This window comes from Panthera onca, chromosome B2 (genome assembly GCF_046562875.1).
Source record: "Panthera onca isolate mPanOnc1 chromosome B2, mPanOnc1 haplotype 2, whole genome shotgun sequence".
NCBI classification, from domain to species: Eukaryota; Metazoa; Chordata; class Mammalia; order Carnivora; family Felidae; genus Panthera; species Panthera onca.
The window spans coordinates 111,240,383-111,260,576 of record NC_138343.1 but is presented as its reverse complement, the minus strand read 5'-3'; the positions used below and the strand labels follow the sequence as shown (position 1 = coordinate 111,260,576).

The following is a 20,194-nucleotide window of genomic DNA, read 5'->3' as shown; positions in this document are numbered from 1 at the left end:
GGCTTTTAAGCTTCAAAAAAACAGGCTCACTCTCTTACTATTAGCTAATGCAGCTGGTGACTTTAAGTTCAAGCCAATGGTCATTCACCATTCTGAAAATCCTAGGGCCCTTCAGAATTATGCTAAGTTCATTCTGCCTGTCCTCTATAACTGGAACACTAGATGACAGCACATCTGTTTACAACATGGTTTACTATTTGAAGCCCACTGTTGAGACCTAAGGCTCAGAAAAAAAGATTCATTTCCAAAATATTACTGTTGTTGACAATGTACCTGATAACCCAAGAGATCACACAATGAGATTCATGTTATTTTCATGCTTGCTAACACAACATCCATCTGTAGCCCATGGATCAAGGAATAATTATGATCTTCAAGTCTTACTGAAGAAATGTATTTAATAGAATATAGTGATGGATAGTGATTCCTCTGATGGATCTAGGCAAAGCAAGGTGAAAATCTTCTGGGCAAGATACGCCATGAAGATGTCATTAAGAACATTCATACTTCATAGAAGGGATTGAAATAGCATCATTTTTGAGAGAGAAAGGGTGTGTGTGCGTGTGTGCGTGCAAGTGCGCGTGCACACATGCATGCAAGCATGTGGGAGGGGCAGAGGGAAAGGAGTGACAGAATGTTAAGGAGGCTCCAAGCCTAGTGCAGAGCTGGACATGGGGGCTCAATCTCACAACCATGAGATCATGACCTGAGCCAAAATCAAGAGTCAAATGCTTAACCGACTGAGCCATCCAGACACTCCAAAATAGCATAATTAACAGGAGTTTGGAAGAAGTTGATTCCAACCATCAACTTGGAGGGTTTGACTTGGAAAAGGGATGATTCAGAGGGTTTCAACACTTCAGTAGAGAAAGTAACTGCACATGTGGTGGAAACAGCAAGAGATCTAGAATTAGAAGTGGAGACTGAAGATGTCACTGAATTGCTGCAAGCTCATGATAAAACTTGAGCAGATGAAGAATTGCTTCCTATGGATGAGCGAAGAAAGTGGTTTCTTGAGAGAATCTACTCCTGGTGAAGATGCTGTGAAGACTGTTAAAATGACAGCAAAAGATTTAGAATATTACACGGACTTAGTTGATAAAACAGTAGCCAGGTTTGAGACCACTTACTTCAATTGTGGTGGGAGTTCTAATGTGGTAAAATGGTATAGAGAAATCATTAGTGAAAAGGAAGGTCAATCGATGCAACAAATTCAATTGTTGTCCTGTTTTAAGAAATTGCCACAGACACCTTAACCTCAGCAACTGCTATCCTGATCAGTCAGCAACCATCAACATCAAAGCAAGACCCTCTACCAACAAAAAGATTATGTTTCACTGAAAGCTCAGATGATGGAAATTTTTAGCAATGATGCATTTTTTAGTTAAAGTATATACATTATTTGTTTTAGACATAATGCTATTGCACACTTAAGACTACAGTATAGTAAAAGCACAACCTTTAAGTGTACTGGGAAGCCAAAAATTCATTTGACTCATTTTATTGCAATATTCACTTCATTGCAATGGTCCTGAGCCAAACCCACAATATTCCAAGGTTTGTCTCTATGTGTAAAGGCTAGTCATGCTTAATGAAAGAGTAAATATAACAAACACAACAGAAATATAAAGTATTATAGGGAATACTATGAAAAATTATATGCCAACAAATTGGCAACAAAAACAGATACACTCCTAGAAGTATATAATCTTGTAAAACTTAATCAGAAAGAAATAGAAAATTCAAAAAGACTAGCAGAAAATTGAATCAGTAATCAAAAACTCCCAAACTCATAGGTGAGTTCTACCAAACGTTCAAATAAGAGTTAATACTTGTACTTCTCAAACTATTCAAAAAATAAGAGGAAGGAAAAAGGAAACTTCCAAATTCATTCTACAAGGTTTAGCATCATTACCTGTATACCAAAACCAGACCAAAACAAAAACAAAAACAAAAAAAAAAAAACTATACAAAAAAGAAGAAAAGAAAAAAAAAAAAAGAAGAAGAAGAAGAAGAAGAAGAAGAAGAAGAAGAAGAAGAAGAAGAAAGAAACCTACAGGCCAACATCCCTGATGAGCACAGATCCAAAAATCTTCAGCAAACTATTGGCGAGCCAAATTCAACAATGCATTAAAAGGAGCACTCACCATGATCAAATGGGATTTATTCCAGGGATGAAAGAAAGGTTCAACATTCCCAAATGAATCCATGTTACACATCACATTAAAAAAGGAGAAAGATAAAAATAATATGATTTTTTCGATAGATGTAGAAAAGCATTTGAGAAAATACAACATCTGTTCATGATAAATCTCTCAACAAAATGGGTTATGAAACATACCACACACAATAAAGGCCATATATAAAAAACCCACAGCTAATATCTTAATGGTGATTAACCGAAAGCTTTTTCTCTAAGATCAGGAACAAGGACACACACTCTTGCCACTTTTATTCAACATAGTACCTTTTATTCAATTTTTATTCAACATAGTTCTAGCTGCAGCAATCGGATAAGAAAAATAAAGAAAAATCATCCAAATTCATAAGAAAGAAGTAAAACTGTCACTGTTTGCAGATGACATGTTATGTTCAAAAGTCCCCAAGGACTACACAAAAGAACGAATGAATTCAGTAATGTTGCAGGATACAAAATTAACACACAGAAATCTGTTGTGTTTTTATGCAATAATGACAAAGTGGAAGAAAGAATCATTAAGAAACTGTCCCACTTTTAGTTGCACCAAAAATAATAAAATATCTAAAAGTAAATGTAACCAAGTAGGTGAAAGATCTATACTCTGAAAATTATAAGACACTGTTGAAAGAAATTTAAGATGATACAAACAAATGAAAAGATATATCATGCCCATAGATTAGAAGAATATTGTTAAAATGTTCCATAATATTCAAACCTATTTACAGATTCATTGCAATATCTATCAAAATATTAATAGTATTTTTTCAAGAACTAGAACAAATAACCCCTTATTTTTTTATGGAATCACAAAGACCCTGAAGAGCCAGAGCAATCTTGGAAAACAAACAAACAAACAAACAAACAAAAACAAAAAAAAACCTGATCTCACAATCCCAAATTTAAAGATACACTTCCAAGCTGGAGAAATCAAAATAAGATGGTATTGACACAAAAAACAGACACATAGGTCAATGGAACAGGATGGGAAGCCCAGAAATAAATACACACTTATATAGTCAATTAATCTATGACAAAAGAGGCAAGAATATGGGGAAAAGACGGTCTTTTCAATAAATGTTATTAGAAAAAAAATAGCTATTGGAAAAAAGCTATTGGAAAAAAATTTAAATTATAAAAGTGCTTTTAAAAAGATAGTGACAAAGCTTCTTAAGAAATTACATGAAATATCCTTCACCAGGATCAAGAGATCAACATTGAGACACTGATTTAGAAAAGTTTATCAAAAACTTACAAGTTAAATATGATGAAGTCTACCAACGAATAATCAGTTTATTGAAAAAGACAAAAGAGGGGCGCCTGGGTGGCGCAGTCGGTTAAGCGTCCGACTTCAGCCAGGTCACGATCTCACGGTCCATGAGTTCGAGCCCCGCGTCAGGCTCTGGGCTGATGGCTCAGAGCCTGGAGCCTGTTTCTGATTCTGTGTCTCCCTCTCTCTCTGCCCCTCCCCCGTTCATGCTATGTCTCTCTCTGTCCCAAAAATAAATAAAAAACGTTGAAAAAAAAAAATTTAAAAGACAAAAGACGTGACTGGGTTAGTCAACTGAGCAAGATAAAGGCATTCTAGATACAATCAAATGTGTATTAAGAACATCCCCGAACTAAAAGGTAAATTGCCCTCTTTGCAATTATACTTTTGTGGTGCGAATGCATATATTGTTCATAAAGTGTGGCTACTTCAAGGCCAAATCCACTATATTTACAGATATCAAAGGATTTTTTTGAAACCTAGAAGCCACAGATCTCCTTATTTAAGATAAAATCAGTTCACTGTGTGAGCAGGATGTGATACAGAGAAATGTTCTATAATGAGTTACTGCAATGCTCTCATTGTCCAACTCTAGCTATTAAATTTAATGATTTTGCCAGGTCAGATAACTTTTGCCACACACCAAAGATCCTTCTCCCTGTACACTTTCTACTTAGTGGAGATAAATTCAAGTTAGGCTAAGTAAAGAGAACTATATATGGAAATGACATAGTGTCTTCTTTTATTCATTCATTCAACAAATATTTCTAGAATACCTACTATATGCCAGATACTATTCCAGGTGTACTGAATAGGGCAAGGTTACTATTTCCATTAAGATTACAGAGAACTGCACAATGGAAAAATAAACAAAAAACATTTAAATAATGCCAAATAGTTCTGTGAGGGAACCAAATAGTTGTGTAGAGCAACAGCATGCAAAGAGGGGAGTGTAAACTATTAGATGATAAAGCAAGGGAACGCCATATTTGAGCTGAATCTGAATGAAATGAGGAAGTAAACCAGGCAAAGATTGATGGAAAGGGAGATTCCATAAGAGCGATAAGGAGGATCCTGAACTCAGAAACTAATTTGGTTGAGTACCCATTCAGGAAGTCCTTCCACCTGTCAACCCTTAATTGACATGGCTACTAAGGACATTGCTTTTAATATACTTGATAAAATTTACAAGAGGCTTTTACTACTCATTTTAACTATTCTGCTTGATTATCCTTGATCTCTGCTTGATTCTCCTTTCAAGATAAAGTGTTGGTATCAGGACTAATTTCACAATATCTAAGTACATAATAAATCTAACTGGTCAACAAATAGGCAATGTCTATGAAAGTAGTATTACTGAAAGAACTGTTTGCAATAAATAGATACGTAATTCTTAGCATGCAACCACAAATTAAAAAAATAAAACAAACTTAAGAGACTTTAATTCCTGTTATATGCATTGCTTAATATTTTTTTATATAAGAGGAAATTATTTATAACTGATAGGTAACTGAAATTTTAGCTGCTTTTATTTTTTGTTATTTATTTAATTTAATTTTATTTATTTTCAGAAGAAGGGATACAGCACAAATGGGGATGGGCAGAGAGAGAGGGAGAGACAGAATCCCAAGCAGGCTCCACGCTGTCCGCACAGAGCCTGATGTGGAGCTCTATCTCACAAACCATGAGACCATGATCTAAGCTGAAATCAAGAGTCAGATGCTCAACTGACTAAGACACCCAGGTGGCCCTTACCTGTTTTTAATATTCTATGTATAGTGCAAAAAATTCTCTTTAAAATCCAGTATACACACAACAGTATTCCTACTACACTGTTATATAATTCTGAACCATGATTTCAGCTAGGACAAATGAGAGTTATTTTAATTCTATTGCCGTCACAACACCCACAACGTACCCACCACACGATTTTTAGAAATTCAAAGTATGATTACTCTGACAGCATCTTTACTGGTCAGCTGCATATGATCTATGTGAGGTCCCCAGTGACCCCCTTTCAGGTTTTATAGTTATGGCCAGCATATATGGCTATAATAAACTGTCGATGATGTAATATAATCTTTTGTGTTATTAAAAATGTAAATGTTCAATTTGCAAAAATATTATAAGGCAGGAAAGATCCTAATTAGATTTTGCTTCAGACTCTTCACTTCTGATTCAAATGTAATGACAAATAATATGGAATCAAGACAGAATAAATGCTTGATTTTTCTTTGAGCTCCATATAGGACGAGGGTTCTTAAAAGATAAGGAAATAGTTAGAAATACATCTCTGTGGTCACATGTACTTTGATAAACATTACCCTGCAGTGTTTCAGGTCTCAAATTCAAGAGGCCAAGCATTTAAATAAAACAAATGAATCTGTAATGCATCACTTTAGTCAAAACACATGAACTGACTTTGAGAGTTGGAGGCTACATTTTATTAACATAATTTTCAAACAACCTACCATATTGAGAATATGTAACAAAAGCGGAAACTGAATCACCTGTAGAATTATATTCTTTCATATTTCCTCAGCTGCTAAAAGTTTCAATTCAAAGTTCAATATTCTGCCTATAGGCAACATTTTATTAAGTCTATAATTAGTGATTCTAGTTTTTCCTCAAGGGACATTCCATTTCCAATTTGAAACAACTACTACTGAAGAAAGCTTCTCAATATATCTAAAAACATATTTTTTATTTCAAAATGTTTACAAGTTTTATAAGGTCCCCATAAATGCTTTCTGCTAACACCACAAAGAGCCATGGACATAGGGCAGAAGCTATCACTAAAATATTCTTTTTCACTTATGAAATTCTTGGCCTTAAAGAAATAATAAAGGAATCTAAATTTTGCAAGACATTAATGATAATAAGCGACATCTCTAAAACCCCACAGAATCGACTGGAAAGAGCATCTCTTGACCATGAAAGTCATTTAAAGGAGCAATTAAGTTATGGTCTGAAGTCTGATGTTCTGTCACAAATTTATAATGTCTGGGTTCAACCTGTACTTTTAGCAATGTGGGAATATTATAAAGAAGGTGAGATGCACATTGTTGCTTTGAAACAGAAATAAATTTGGAGTGCCTGGGCAGCTCAGTCAGTTAAGTGTCTGACTATGCCTCAGGTCATGGTCTCATGGTGTGTGAGTTCGAGCCCTGCATCAAGCTCTGTGGTATCAGCACAGAGTCAGCTTCAGATCCTCTGTCACACCATCTCTCTGCCCCTCCCCTGTTCACATTCTCTCTCTCTAAAGCAAACATTTAAAAAAAATAAATTTAAAAAATAACAGATTCTCAGTTTTGTGGTTTCACAGTCACGTTTGTGGTGTATATTTTTTTCCACAGTACCCCAGAAACAAAATCTAGTAGTTCAGTGTAATCAGTAGTTAAATCCAAACAACATCACATCACAAATAATTATGGACTAACACTTACTAGACATTTAAAAAAATAATGCACACAAATAAAAGAAAAAATAATACATTTTACTTTGTTCTTAACCACACTCACTAATAGTATATATGTGCAACATTTTAAATATTGAATCTGATTAGACATCACCACCCTTATACCCTTTCCACATAAATATTCCCATGGTATTTGCTTTTTTTCCCAAGAATGACTAAAAACTCAACTTCTCAAAACTAACATTATCAAAAGGAATTATTGTGTCTAATATTAAATCTGTGAACTACCTGGATGTAGTAGCTCATGTGATGTCTAAATTATTCCAGAATTGTTTATAATAGCTTAATCATTCCATTTGTCTTCCTTCAATTTCCAGTTCATTTTATCTTAGTCCATTAGTTGTATAAATATAGACTAACTGTCCTTTGTCTTCAATATTAAAGCTGTCATATAGCTTAAGATCATTTTTGTCTCTTTCCAAACTAAATGACCCTATTTCCCTTTAATCTTCACTCACAGGTTCCACTTTTCATTCTTTTTTTATTATTTTTTAACGTTTATTTATTTTTGAGACAGAGAGAGACAGAGCATGAACAGGGGAGGGGCAGAGAGAGAGGGAGACACAGAATCTGAAACAGGCTGCAGGCTCTGAGTGGTCAGCACAGAGCCCAACACGGGGCTCGAACTCACGGACCGTGAGATCATGACCTGAGCCGAAGTCAGATGCTTAACCGACCAAGCCACCCAGGTGCCCCACCACTTTTCATTCTTTTAATTATTTCTGTTTTTTTTTCTTTCTTTAGACTATCTTCAATATCACTGAATATCTTCAAGCAATTGATCCTCAAAGAGAATCCATTAGATATAACAGTAAAATTACAGAATGCAGCTTTATGAGATTAAATGAGGAATTAGATATGGAAGACTTCTGTAAGCCAATAAGATGTTTTACCATTTGCACAGATTATAAATATGAAAAATTCCTATGTTAAGATATTTTGTTTAGAATGTAAGCATATGGGAAATTTTTGGAGGATCTCCTATTAGGAGTATAGTTATGAAAACTCTTGTTTTGTAAATATCAACAATAAAAATATAGTATAGTAAATTTAAAAATATACCAATAAGACATTCTTGTTGGCTTTTTGCAAAAGTGACCTTAACTATCTAATACATTTCTTACAGACTCACTTTAGATTCATAAAAAAAAAAAAAAAAAAAAAAAACAAAAAACAACACCAAGTGGCACTCTTCTTTATACTTCGGGCATGTTTCTCAGGAAATCTTATATTGGTTTTCTAACTACAGTATATTTATTCCTCAGGAAAAAAGAAAAAAAAAACTGCTTTTAAAATATATTTAGGAGTCAAATTTCCAACTTACTCTAAAGCACAGAGATGGAGTTTTTTTTATCAATGAATATGTAGATTGTGAAGCATCAACTAACATTCCAATATTAACAGTGCAAAGATCAAAGACAGCAAACTTTGTTTGATATATAAATGTGATCAACATTTTAGGAAGCAACTGTATAACAAGGGTAGAATCAGAAAACCAGGAGACTGCAAGCCAGATAGTATGGAACTATAACATAGACTTAGAAAGCAAAGTTTGTTTCCACTAGATTAAAAATATTCCTATTTAAATTAAATAGTAAATTTGTATGCATTAGAACTTTGCCCAAAAAAACTTCATGTCTGGGGAAGTATTACCATATTAGCTGTTCAAACATAAGGAATTCTTGGGGTGTCTGGGTGGCTCAGTTGGTTAAGCCTCCAATTCTTGGTTTCAGCTTAGGTAATTATCTCATAGTTCATGAGACCAAGCCCCACATTGGGCTCTGGGCTGACAGGGTGGAGCCTGCTTGGGATTCTCTCTCTCCTAGCTCTCTGCCCCTGCCACACTCTCATTCTCTCTCTCTCTCTCTCTCTCAATAAATAAATTAATTAACATTTAAAAAAAAACAAGGAATTGTTTGTTTTTTTAATTTTTTTAAAAAAATTTTTAATCTTTATTTATTTTTGAGAGAGAGACTGGTTGTGAGCAGGGGAGGAGCAGAGAAAGAGGGAGACACAGAATCCAAAGCAGTCTCCAGGCCCTGAGCTGTCAGCATAAATTAATTAACATTTAAAAAAAAACAAGGAATTGTTTGTTTTTTTAATTTTTTTAAAAAAATTTTTAATCTTTATTTATTTTTGAGAGAGAGACTGGTTGTGAGCAGGGGAGGAGCAGAGAAAGAGGGAGACACAGAATCCAAAGCAGTCTCCAGGCCCTGAGCTGTCAGCACAGAGCCCGATGTGGGGCTCGAACTCATGAACCGTGAGATCATGACCTGAGCTGAAGTCAGACGCTCAACTGACTGAGCCATTTAGGCGCCCCAAAGCAAGGCATTCTTTAAAATACATCCCATTACTAATAACCCCCAAATGCTACTTCCAGGTTGGAAATTTGCAAGCCACAATGCCCAGCCCTCAGGGTATTTGTTCTTCGCTTCCTATAAACTTCTTTTTAAGACTCTTTCTCTTTCTGATAGGACCTGTGTGGCCCATAGCAATTTCAAGTTTATGATCAGAATTTATCACCTACCTACCACCCTTTGAAATGAACATATATTTCTAACTATTATAAATATTTGAGAATTGGAATACCTGAACTCTTGTGGAAAAACAAGATGGTATTTGTAGCTGGCATACAACATACTTCCTACTCCTTTCTCTTATATACATTCATAGTGCATTTCCTTTATATGGTGCCATATTGATTTTCCCCCTCAATAGGGTAAAAAAAAAAAATCAAAATCCTTCATCCAATCATGTTTAATACTATCTCACTGATTATCTACTTCTTGATGTCACAAAATAAAAAGACCGAGAAGTTAGATTATAAATAGATGATAAATCAGATAGAGGATATGAGTCCTCCATCATTCCATTCTAAACATCCTTAACCCTATGCAGTGCTTACTATGTGTGTCAGTGCATGCATATATATATATATATATATATATATATATATATATATAATATATATATATTAATATATATATATATATAATATTTTGATATATATAGTTGAGATTGATATATACTTGAGTTTGATAATTAGTTGAGATTATGTATATGTATGTATATACATAAATACATGTGTATGTATCATACATATATATACATACATAATCTCATAGGGTCTCATATACAAACCCTCATAGGGTTATGTGGGAATTAGTTGAAATTTTGCATATATATATATATATATATACACACACACACATATATACATGATACATACATATATATATACATATATGTATATATATATATATGAATAAGTTGAAAATTTGATGAGAAATGGGATAATTACTGTGGTAGATAGAACAATGACCCCAAAAATGTTCACATCCTAATACCTGGAGCCTGTGAATATGTTACCTCATGTGATAAAAGGCACTTTGCAGATATGGTTAAGAACTTTGGGGTAGGAAGATTATCCTGTATTCTCCAGGCAGGGTCTTTAGAAAAACAAAGTAGAAGAGGAGTTTAGAATAATGTGATGCGAAAGGTATCATCTGCCATTGCTGGCTTTGGAGATGGACAAAGGGGCCTATAAGCCAAGGAATATGGGCAGCTTCTAGAAACTTATAAACATTATAATCAATTATTGTGTAATTGAAAACACTTTTATTTTCAACATACATATATAATATATATACATAATATATACATACACATACATATAGATACATGTATATAGGTGTATGTTTGGGTGTGTGTGTATATATATACATGTATGTGTGTGTGTGTGTGTGTGTGTATATATATATATATACACACACACCCACACACACACAATGTCAACTAATTCCTACATAACCCTATGAGGGTTTGTATATGAGACCCTATGAGATATATATATATATATATATATATATATATATATATATATACTCATGTGTATATATATATATACACATATATACACACACATATATATATGATACACATATTGGAATTAGTTGTGTATATATATATTATATATATAATACATATATACATATACATATGTATGTATATGTATGTATATGTATATAATATATATACATACATAATCTCAACTAATTCCCACATTAACCTATGAGGTATATACTTAAAATAACTATTTCACCATGGACATGGATGTTTAAAGAATTATCTGATCTGCTTGAAATGAAGTAAAGGTGTAACTGGAATTTCACATTAGATTGTTCTGACCTCAAGAAAGAAAGATATTAAATGTAATTTTTATATTCTGAGGCTATCTTAAACTTACAGTCTGTGTTAAACTTCAAAGAATTTTAAAATCTATAACACACAGATATGTTCTCTAAATTGGTGTTCTTATATAAACATGGCTTGTGCATGCTTATTTTTCAATATTTCAGTTGTTTTAAACTTTAGGTTTCAATTTATGAAGCGGAAACCTTGGCAACATTGTTATTCCCAATAGCATGAATATTATCATTAAAAACCATTGCAGAAATTTTAAAAGATAAAGTCATTTTGCTTTTGAATTTGTTTTCTATTAATATGATAATTTCTAACTTCATAGAAAGCCAGCTTTCCACAGTCCTTACAAAGTCAATCCAATTTAAAGTTAAAACTACAAATAAAAATAGTTCAATCAATAATCAATACATAGAAATGTTATGCCTAAGAGAGTCCTTACTGAGTGACTTTTATCAGAGTACAGCTGGATCTTGAAATAAAAAAATAAAATAAAATAAAAGGAATTTCTGTCTGTTCATGTGTACTCCTATGGCAAAGCAGATACCTTATAGATAAAACTAAATTTCACTGTGGTTTGATTATAAATTTGGGATTTCAGATATTCCCCCAAACTTGATAAAAACATTCATAGTACATGCATAGGCGTACTTATATAAATCACCGTTTTCCTGAATCTGAAATTGTTAGATTTGGTAGTTTTGCCTCTGCATAATAAAAATTGCTTTCCTTAGTTTTAACTAATCAAATCCAGTCATTCTAGTAACAGAAATGTATGTAAAAGCATTTGTTTTAAATGCACATTTAGCTTGGACATAGACATGTATTTGGAGGCCCAGTATATATATATATATATATATATATATATATATATATATACACACACATATATATACACAGTATATAACATATAATGATGCATATATTTAATGTGGAAGATAGAGTTGTTCCCAAACATAGCTGTTCCAAGAGAAAACCTGAATATATTTCACTGGTAGAATTACTCTTGTACCCTCTTGAGAGCTTGTAATACACAAGTGCACTTGGGAGCGATTGGGTCTTGGCTTGAGCATGAGAGTGGCATTGAGAATAGATTGCTGCTGCTAGCTCTTAGTGTGAAGGGGAAGAGACTGCTGTGTAGATAAAGCAAGGGTTATTTTTCCTACTGTAGAGCTCTGTCCCTTTATTCACTATAGATCACCTAGCCCAAGTGAATAGATTTCCCACTAGGTATATTATCTTGAAGGAAGACTCTTTTCCTGATTGTACTTTGATGGGATATGCAAGCTAGTGTTTATGGCCCTCCCCATCCCCCTGCCAAATGAGCCTCATTGCTTACTCAGAATAAGCATCCTTGCCAAGCCCCAAGTCCCATGATGGCATTAAGAAGAAATAGTAAGACAGAAAAGGGGGAAGGCAAACACTGGCTGACTGTGGAACACTGAACATTCTTCTCCCATTGCCAAGTTCATGGTTTAGTATTTGCAGCTTCAGAGTCTGGTCAGCTGTATTGCATGATCAGGTTTATTTACGTTTTTTTCCACAGGCATATTTGACAGATAAAAAAGCCTCTTGCTCTTGGGTTTCCTAGGCCCCTTCAAATCCTATGTTTCTCAGTTCGTCAATTTTGATGATTCCAACTCTGAGACTAACAGATGAGTTCTCTATTCAAACTGGACATGACTCAGTTTCATGCACACTTTTTCCTTGCCAAACGTGTACAACTTCTGAGGGTAGGCATTTCTGAGAACTCGTAAAAACAATGTTCACTATAAGCCTCTACTACAAATACTAGTTAATCTGAGTTTGAGTGTCCCTGAGTGATTTTACCACATCCTGCCACAATCAAGAAAATTTTCTTTTGGGTAGAGCAAAGGACAATCGATACAAAAGGATGTTAATCCTCCAGTGTTTGTCCAGAGTGAAATTCAGATCAACTTGCTAAAATTCTGTTACACTAAACCCTGCTATATCTTCCAGAAAAGACCTAAAGTCCTTTTGCAGTATTGTGAGTTTAATGGATAAACAAATATGCGAACACTGATGACAGAAACTGGAATAGAAGTGAGATACTGAGTAAAAGATAGTAGTCTACCATATCCTTGTGTTCTTTTTAAAAATTTTTTTTAAGTTTATTTATTTTTGGGACAGAGAGAGACAGAGCATGAATGGGGGAGGGTCAGAGAGAGAAGGAGACACAGAATCTGAAACAGGCTCCAGGCTCCGAGCTGTCAGCACAGAGCCCGACTCGGGGCTCGAACTCACGGACCGCGAGATCATGACCTGAGCCGAAGTCGGCCGCTCAACCAACTGAGCCACCCAGGCGCCCCGACCTTGTGTTCTTTTTAAAAAGTATTTATTTATTTATGAAAGAGACAGACAGAGTGTGAGCAGGGGAGGGGCAGAAAGGGAGGGAGACACAGAATCCAAAACAGGCTCTAGGCTCTGAGCTGTCCTCACAGAGCCAGACACAGAGCTCGAACTGACAAACCATAAGATCATGACCTGAGCTGAAGTCAGTTGCTTAACCAATTGAGCCACCCAGGTGACCCATATCCTTGTGTTCTAATTTCCCTGAAATACACATGTGTGTCAGGATTGATATCTATGTCCATCACCTCAATCACCATCAAAACCCTATGTGGTATGTACTAATAACCCGATTTCACAGATGACAAATGGATGCCTAAAATCAAGTAAGCAGCAGAACTGGTATATGAACTCAAGTATCCCTGACCTCCAAAGCATACATTTCTTTCAAACACAGGCAACATGTTGTGTACTTACTATAATAGCTATTAAAGTTGTATCTGATGGGCTAGTTCTATGCAATGCAAGATCTGGGCTAGTAGGACAGAGTGTGGCCTATAAATGAAGAGTGAAATTAAATGTTTTTGTTTTGTTTTGTTTTGTCTTTTGTCCAACTGGATATTGCAAGGTCCTAGTTACTCAAAGGTACTGAAGTATCAAGTGGACTAGTCTTGGAGTTAAATGCTATGGTGCTCTGCATGTCTGGATAGAGAGGGAATAAAACAGCAAATGTTAGTTCAAGTTAAGTGCTTAACTTTGCTCTATTCATCCCAAAACTTTAGAAATTTTAATTATATGGATAGATAATAATAGCATTCTTGGACTGGTAAATCTATTTTGATTTAACATTTTCTTGCACACTGTCATACCTTTAACTTGTTTCATTCCATTTCTCAGTGGGGTTATGGGCTAAATTGTGCTCCTCTCCCTTCATATGTTAAAGGCCTAACTCTGGTAATTTCAGAACGTGACTATTTGGAGACAGGATCTGTAAAGAAGTGATTAAGTTAAAATGAGGTTGTAAGGAAGGGGCCTAATCTAATCTGACTGGTATCTTTACAAAGATTGGAACACACAGAGAGACACCAGGGTTTCCTGTGCATAGAGAAGCCTAGGTGAAGAGGCAGCAAGACAGTAACCATTTCATCTACATGCCAAGGACAGAAGCCTCAGAGGAACCCACCCTGCCAGCGCCTTGATCTTGAACTCTTAGACTCCAGAACTGTTAAAACATAAATGTCTGTGGTTCAAGCTACACACTATGTGGCATTTTGTTATGGAAGCCCTAGCAAACTAACACAAGGAGAAAAGACAGATTCTTCATACTGGATTCTGTATGGGAATTTTGATATGCAGGCTTTTGCATAAAACTTCAAATCTAGGTAGTTTGAGTAAACATGGGCACAAATGGATCACTTTCATCTCTAATTAAATTTGTTCTCATGCTTAGCCCACTTTAAAATGGTAAGCAGGTTGTATTCATTAACATAAAAAATGTAACTACCAGAAGGAAATCACAGCTTAAGAAGAAGTGAAACAATCTCCCACACCCACATTAATTTCCATTTACATTAATGAAATCAACATGAACAACATAAACAATGTGAAATGACAGACAATCCTCTTAGCTAGATTGTTAAAAATAAAAATAAAATGAAAACCTCAAGAGGGTGTTAGAGCCACTAATGAAAAAGTTTGAAAATCACAAGTACATTATCAAGAATGGAGTAAATACAATAGTAAGTAAAGGGAAAAGAGTTGATAAACTCATCCATTCATTGTCATCCCTTCACAGAGATATCAGTTATGAAAGAAAGGAGTTTTAGTTTCAGCAATGGTTCTGTATGCTAAAAACAACTTCACCCATCTTTCAAAAAGAAAACAATAGTTCTACCTCTTATAGGATTAATTATTCCATTTGTGAAGAATGACAGAAAAGGTTATTACACACACAAAAAAAGAAAAGGGAAAACACAACTAGTTGTGAACTTTCTTAAATGGTTTTTAAAAACTCTTAATATATAATCAAACTATCAATATATAGTAGATAGGGGCATGCATATAATTGTAATCAATAAGAAGGAAAACTATGCTGGGCTCAGAGAGAGAGTTACATATATGGTTTGTTTTGTTTTCTTATTAAACACAGATCCTATCCTACCCCTATGCAATTCAATTCCTGGTTGCCATTTCTCTAACGTATGTCCCAGGAATATCTCCATGTTTTTTATTACTGCTTTAGTCAGCCCATTATTTCTCACGTGTATTGCTGTGATTGCCCAAGTTCCCTACCTCTACTTCTGCATTCTCTACAAGACAGTCAAATGATTTTTTAAAATGTAAACTGGATTTTTTTCATTTTCTTCTTTAGAGCTTTCCAACAATTTCATCTTTGATTTAAGGTAGAATTCCAACTCTTTCCAATCATCTACAACGCCATATGGGATCTGCCTTACCCTGTCCACCTCTGCAAACGTATGCTGTGCTAGGATTGCCCCACCCAATCTTTTCCAGATACACTGAATTTCTTTTTATCCCTAAACAATGCATTAATGCTCTCCAACTTGCCATTTTCTTTGTCTAGCATATTCTCGCCCCCAGATCACTCTATAGTTGACTATTCATGTTTCATGAATAAAGGTCAGGTTTTCAGAAAAGACTCACTTGAGTACCCAATCTAAAGTAGTTCTTAATTGTAAGTCTCTATGGCATCCCTCTATTAATTTTGTTCATAGCAGTTTTTTTCACTCTCAGAAATTATCTTGTTCGTGTGTTTATCCTAGATGGTTTATTTTCTCTCTTTTCTCTTTAGAATGACAGACCTCGTATATCTTCCTCACTATTGAAATCCTGGTACTTAAGACAGTTCCTGGTACTGAAAAGCTGTTCAATAAATATTTACACATGCATGAATCATGGATATAAACCCTCTCTACTCTGGTAGGAGAAGATCAGGTAAAAAGCTACATGAATTAGAAAGAAACATGAAATCCATCCCCTTTATGGTTTTCCTTTGCACCTTAGTCATCCATCAGTATCCCATGATCTACTTCCTCTTCTCTGGTCCCTATCCTAGTTCCTCCAAGTTTCTAAAAACAAATATTTCTCCCAAATAGAAAGCACCTCTATTTCACAATGTCCACCTTGCCAAAAACAGCCTTTTAATCCTATTCAAAAGCAAGGTAATGTCCTTTTGCTCCACTTATTCACCAGATTTGATGTTAGGTTTAGGCCTTTTTCTTCCCTCCTTTGTCCTAATATTTGCATTTCTGGGCTTCTCATTGTTACTAGGGCCTTGTTCAAAGGATCTTGAAGATGTACAATTTAAAACCAAAGGCACTTCGGGACATATGACGTGAGTTCATTTTTTATCTTTGCCCATCGCGTACACTTAAAAATAACAGCTTTAGTAATTGTCCACTCACTATGTGTCAGTTATCTGCTTCTCTATCATCATGTGCCATCACATCAATACTCCCAATTCAGAAGCCAATAGTATAATGTGTTTTTTTTTAATTTTCCTTCAAATTGTTTTTCCACCTATCTCCATATCATGCAATTGTTAAATTATACCAAAATTTCCCCTCACACAGTATAGCAAAAAAGACAACACAAATTATAGGTCTATGCTTTCATCATTTAGAGTAAAACCCTCATTATTGCCATTTCCTGATTTCCCCAATTGGAAATTCCAAGTTCTTCCTTCATCCATCTGTTCATCCTGCCATTCATTCAACATTTCCTAAGCAAATTTCTGCACACCCTGCTCGATGTTGGAATAGCTAACACAAATATAAATATATATTATATATTATATTATATTATATTATATTTTGATCATATATATGCATATATATACATATATATGTAAATACGTATGACCAAAAATATCTCACATACTAGTGGCTTAAATTCAAATGGCTTCTAATCTAGAACAACAAGCAATTTTGAAATGTCAAAACTCAAAACTCATCATGCAGTTTTCAACCTTTTATTTTTAATGTCTGAAACAATCCCTTGCCTGCCATGTGACAAGGTACTGTGCTTCAATATTACAGCTCTGATCAAAAATCTTATTTCTGTAAATCTCTCCCAATTAATACCTTATGACCAAAATACTGTAACAAATAACTTGAAATGCCCATTTTCATACATTTATAACAATATTTGTTTATTATTTTTGGACAGATATTATTATGTATTATCATCTGTCAGATAATCTTTTCAGTTAAGAATGTGATTTTCAAGGAGGTTCCAGAATTTGACATTAAATCCAAACAATGCAATCCCATAGTGCTCTGTGTATTCACAAAATACACATTTTTCAGTGGTGATGAATATTGACTTTAAACTTTAAAAAGGAGGGAAAGAATCACCTTGCTTATAAAGAGGAAGTAAGAAAGCACGAGTATGAAAAGAACAGAGTGACAGAGTGTTACATTCTCATAATTTGAGACATTTCCTTAATGAATGTCCAGTGACATCATTCATGTGAGGTATTAATAGTTATGGCCAAAGTAAACATTTTATATTTCATGGAACTTAACAAGAATATTATGACCAAGAGGTCCTTATTCCTCAAATAAAAAAAAAAAAAAAAAAAAAAAAAAAGAAAATTTAGGGGCGCCTGAGTGGCTCACTCAGTTAAGTGTCTGACTTCAGCTCAGGTCATAACTTGTGGTTCATGGGTTTGAGCCCTGCATCAGGCTCTGTGCTAACAGCTCAGAGCCTGGAGCCCGTTTCAGATTCTGTGTCTCCCTCTCTCTCTGCCCCTCCCCTACTTGTGCTCTCTCTCTCTCAAAAATAAATACATAAAAAAAATTAAGAATTTTTAATATATGAAAATCAGTGAAGATAATATACCAAAAGAGTAAAAGTGAAAAATTATATGATTATTTCAATAGGTGCAAGAAAATCATGTGATAAAATTCACCCAATCATGTTTCTTTTTAAAATACTTGAAATACATTCCCATTCACATTCTGTCTCTTTCTCTCTCAAAAACAGACATTAAAAAATAAAAATAAAAAGGGGGGGCCTGGATGGCTCAGTCAGTTAAGTGTCCAACTTTGGCTCAGGTCATGATCTCACAGTTTGTGAGTATGAGTCCCGCATCAGGCTCTGTGCTGACAGTTCAGAGCCTGGAGCCTGCTTCAAATTCTGTATCTCCCTCTCTCTCTGCCCCTCCCCTGCTCTCTCTCTCTCTCTCAGAAATAAAATTAAACATTGAAAAAATTAAAAGAAAATTAAAAAAAAACATGGACAGAAAGCAAGAGTAGAGATTTCACAGGAAAAGAATTACAAATGACACTTACAAACATATTTAAAATCCTCAAAAATTTCCATGAATATAATCTGTCTGGCAGGCTTACAGATATAAAATGCTCATATATTTGACCTAGGGATTCAATTTCTAGTCAATGAGCTTACTACCAATATGCTTATACAAACATATAGATACATAAACGAAACATGTTCATTACAACATTGATTGTAATAGCAAAGAAACCCATAATTAATGTAAATATCAATCATTAAGGAACTGATTAACTCAATTGCAGTTCATCATTATAATGGAATTCTATAGTCTATTAGGATGTGGCATAGGCTCTGGGTTATATTGTTAACTCATAAATCAAAGTACAGAGATGTTTGTACAATAAAATATTTATAAAGTAACATGCATTTATAATTTATAGAATGATACACCATTTATTAGTGGTATCCAGAAAATAGATGTGTCTGAGTTTTTGGAGGAAACATTCTTTTTAATATGTTTTGTCATGTTGTGTAGGGTTTTTTGGTTGTTTTCTTTTGAAACCATAGACTCTCCCAAGTAGAAATACAATGAACACTGGAAAAGAAAGGATATTTCTGTGCAAGAAACCCAGAATAGTCAAAACACTTTGAAAAGGAACAAAATTGGAATACTCACATATCCTGATTTCCAAACTTACTACAAACCTACAGTAATCAAGAGTGCGTGGTACTGGCATAAAAATAAACACACAGATCAATGAAATAGAATCAAGAATCCAGAAATAAATCTCCTCATTTATAGCAAATTTATTTTTGACAAAGATGCCAAGAAAACTCAATGGGAAAAGAACAGTCTTTTTAACAAATTTGTTTTAGAACAACTGCATAACCTCATGAAAAAGAACAAAATTGAACCCCTATCTTACAACATACACACAAGAAAAATAAACTCAAAATGGATCATAGACTTAACAGTTAATATAAAGTCTCTTAGAAGAACATAGGGGCTCCTGGGTGGCTCAGTTGGTTGGGCGTCCGACTTCATCTCAGGTCATGATCTCACACTCCGTGAGTTTGAGCCCCACATCAGGCTCTGTGCTGACAGCTCAGAGCCTGTAGCCTGCTTCAGATTCTGTGTCCCCCTTCTCTCTGCCCCTCCCCTGCTCATGCTCTGTCTCTCTCTGTCTCAAAAATAAATTAAAAAAAAAAACATTTAAAAAATTAAAAAAAAAAAAGAAGAAGAAAATATAAGAGCAAATCTTTGTGACATTCGGTTAAGGCAATGGCTTCTTAGGTATAACCCCAAATGCAGGAATGAAGGAAGGAAGGAAGGAAGGAAGAAAGAAAGAAAGAAAGAAAGAAAGAAAGAAAGAGAAAAATGGGCACCTGGGTGGCTCAGTCAGTTGACTGTCCAACTTCAGCTCAGGTCTATCTCTTGGTTCGTGAGCTCGAGCCCCACATGAGGCTCTGTGCTGACAGC

The 20,194-nt window shown here is 34.6% G+C and overlaps 1 protein-coding gene and 1 long non-coding RNA gene across 6 annotated transcripts in view; one reads left to right on the top strand and one right to left on the bottom strand.

The window, feature by feature from the left end:
- The window catches only part of LOC132667601 (uncharacterized), a 37,386-nt gene extending 29,464 nt beyond the window's left edge, over positions 1–7,922 (top strand). The window contains exon 3 of the long non-coding RNA XR_009605259.2: positions 7,690–7,922. This is a non-coding gene — a long non-coding RNA (uncharacterized LOC132667601). The remainder of the gene's footprint in view (positions 1–7,689) is intronic.
- Positions 1–20,194, bottom strand: part of NKAIN2 (sodium/potassium transporting ATPase interacting 2) — a 996,342-nt gene that overhangs the window by 628,449 nt on the left and 347,699 nt on the right. The window lies entirely within an intron of this gene.